Raw genomic sequence first — 2886 nt, forward strand, 5'->3', positions numbered from 1 at the left:
AAGGGAAATGGGTAGAGGAAAGGGACCAGACAGTAAGATGTGGGGAAGGAAGGGGCAAGTGCTAGGGAATGATATTGGCCAAATTATATTGGTATAATATATACACCTACAAACATGAAACAACAAATCCCATCATTATGTATAACTACAATGCACTAATTTTAAAAAGTGGAAAGAGAAAAAGAAAGGCTATTTCTGCTAGCAGAACATATAATTGTCTACATAGAAAATCACAAAGACTCCAAAAAAAGCTACCATGATAAATGACCTTAGCAAGGTTACAGGATACAAGGTCAACACAGAAAAACAAATCAATTATATTCCTACAGATTAGCAATGAACAACTAAAATGAAAAATTTTAGCTGGGCATGAAGCTGCATGCCTATAATACCACCTACTTGGAAGGCTGTGGCAGGAGGATCTCAAGTTTTAGGCCAACCCTGGGCAATTTAGTAAGACCCTGTCTTAAAATTCAAAAATAAAATAAAAAAGGCTGGGGATGTAGCTCCATGGTAGAGTGCTTGCCTAGCATACATGTGGCCCTAGTTTCAATTCCCAGTACAATGAAAAAATGAAATAAATAAATAAATAAATAAAATGGGGGACTGGGGTTATATAGCTCAGTGGCAGAGCATGCCTAGCATGTGTGAAGCCCTGGGTTCAATCCTCAGCACCACATAAAAACAAAGAAATAAAATAAAGGTATTGTGTCCATCTACGATTAAAAAAATTTCCTAAAAAATAATAAAGAAAGGGGCTGGGGCTATAGCTCAGTGGCAGAGCACTTGCCTATCATGCATAAGGCACTGGGGTTTGATTCTTAGCACCACATAAAAATGAAAAAACAAAGCAAAACAATAAAATAAAATAAAAGCATTCTGACCATCTATAACTATACTAAAAAAGCCTGATTTAAAAAGATAATAATAAATAAAATGGAAAATTAAAAATAATACCAATTACAATGGCATAAAGAACATGAAATACTTTGTACAAATTTAATAAAACACTTAAGATCGGTATGCTAAAACAACAAAATATTGACTAAAAGATATCTACATAGTATTTGTGGATTGGAAAATTTGTTAGAAAATTTGTATTTATTTTATTTATTTATTTTTTGGTACCAGGGATTAAACCCAGGGTGCCTAAACACGGAACCACATCCCCACATCCCCAGCCCTTTTTATTTATTTATTTATTTTTTCTAATGTGTTTTTGTTCATTAGAATTGTGTAAAGTTGTATTATATCACACATGTAACATGCAGTACTAAATATCTGACATAAAAATAACTGATTCTAATATTTAACACAGAATAGTTCTATCTCTATTAATAATAAAACCAAAACTGAGTTTTTCTTGGAAAATTGAAATTCAGGCCATTATTTCACAACTTGGAAATCAGAGTAATCCAACTTCAAGATGACTTTCTCATTGTTGAAATTTGCTCTGTCAGTGTATGATATGGGACTTCCTCTTATCTCAAGCCATACCTGCATGCATACACCTTGGAGATGGGACCTTGCAATCATCCTTGCACTGTGCCTGGGTCAGTGTTCTGGACCCAGTCTACCAATCCTAGCTTTGTACTCTCAGCCTGAGTGTACTTGCAGAAAAACACCCCTTACACCTTCCCAAAAATGTCATAATCCATTGATATCAAGGTGTTCCCTTCTGCCATGCTCAGACCTTCTTTGTTCCCCCAACAGTGGGCCGAATCACACTGGTGGCCACCAAGCCAACCACCCACAGTCATGAAAATGGCCACTCCCAGAAATCTTTTTTTTTTTTTTTTGCAGTTGTAGACGGACAGAATGCCTTTATTTTATTTGTTTATTTTTATGTGATGCTGAGGATAATAATAAATAAAATGGAAAATTAAAAAATAATACCACTTACAATGGCATAAAGAACCCAGCACCTCACACACGCTAGGCAAGTGCTCTACCACTGAGCCACAGCCCCAGCCCTCCCAGAAGTCTTTATTATGTTTTATTTTGAGACAAGGTCTTACTAAGTTGCTTAAGGCCTTGCTAAATTGCTGAAGCTGGCTTTGAACTCATGATTCTCCTGCCTTAGCCTCCTGAGCCACTGGGATTACCAGTGTGCACCATCATGCCCAGCCAGGAAAATCTGTGTTCTTAAATGGCCATTTCTCCCCAACTTGATTAATAGATTTAATGCAACCCCAATCAAAACCTTAGCAGGATTTTTCATACCGATCAATACAGCTGATTCCAAAATATTTTAGAAAACAGAATATCCAAAATGACTTTTGAAAAAAAAAAGTTGGAAGACTCACAGTACTTGATTTCTACTCTTACAACAGAGACATGATATTTAAGACAGTATAGTGTTAACAAAATATAGACACATAAATCAATGGAACAGAATTGAAAGTCCAGAATCAGAATCACACATATATCAATCATATAAATAGATTTTTTTAATATTTATTTTTTAATATTTATTTTTATTTGTAGTTGGACTCAATAGCTTTATTTATTTATTTATTTTTATGTGGTGCTAAGGATCGAACCCAAGGCCTCACACGTGCTGGGTGAGCTCTACCACTGAGCCACAACCCCAGCCCCCATAAATTGATTTTTGACAAAGATGCTAAGTTAATTAAATGGAGCAACACTAATATTTTTCAAAAAATTGTACTGGTACAATTGGACATTCACTAAAAAAAAAGAAGAAGAAGCCGAAGTGGTGGTATGAATCTGTAGTCCCAGCTACTCTGGAAGCTGGGTCAGGAAGATTACTTGAGCCAAGAAGTTCAAGGCCAGCCTGGCAACATAATGAGACCCCATCTCAAAGAAAGAAAGAAAACTTCTGCAAAAATTCTCAATAAAATTCTGGTAAATTGCATAGAAAAA

At 35.5% G+C, this 2886-nt stretch overlaps 1 pseudogene; it reads right to left on the reverse strand.

Moving 5' to 3' along the window:
* Positions 1-1355: 1355 nt before the first annotated feature.
* On the reverse strand, positions 1356-1778 carry LOC124081762 (acylphosphatase-1-like; annotated as a pseudogene).
* Between the last annotated feature and the right edge of the window lie 1108 nt (positions 1779-2886).

Source organism: Marmota monax, unplaced genomic scaffold (genome assembly GCF_021218885.2).
Source record: "Marmota monax isolate L192 unplaced genomic scaffold, Marmota_monax_Labrador192_F-V1.1 WCK01_AAM20220418_F8-fsc00111, whole genome shotgun sequence".
Lineage (NCBI taxonomy): Eukaryota > Metazoa > Chordata > Mammalia > Rodentia > Sciuridae > Marmota > Marmota monax.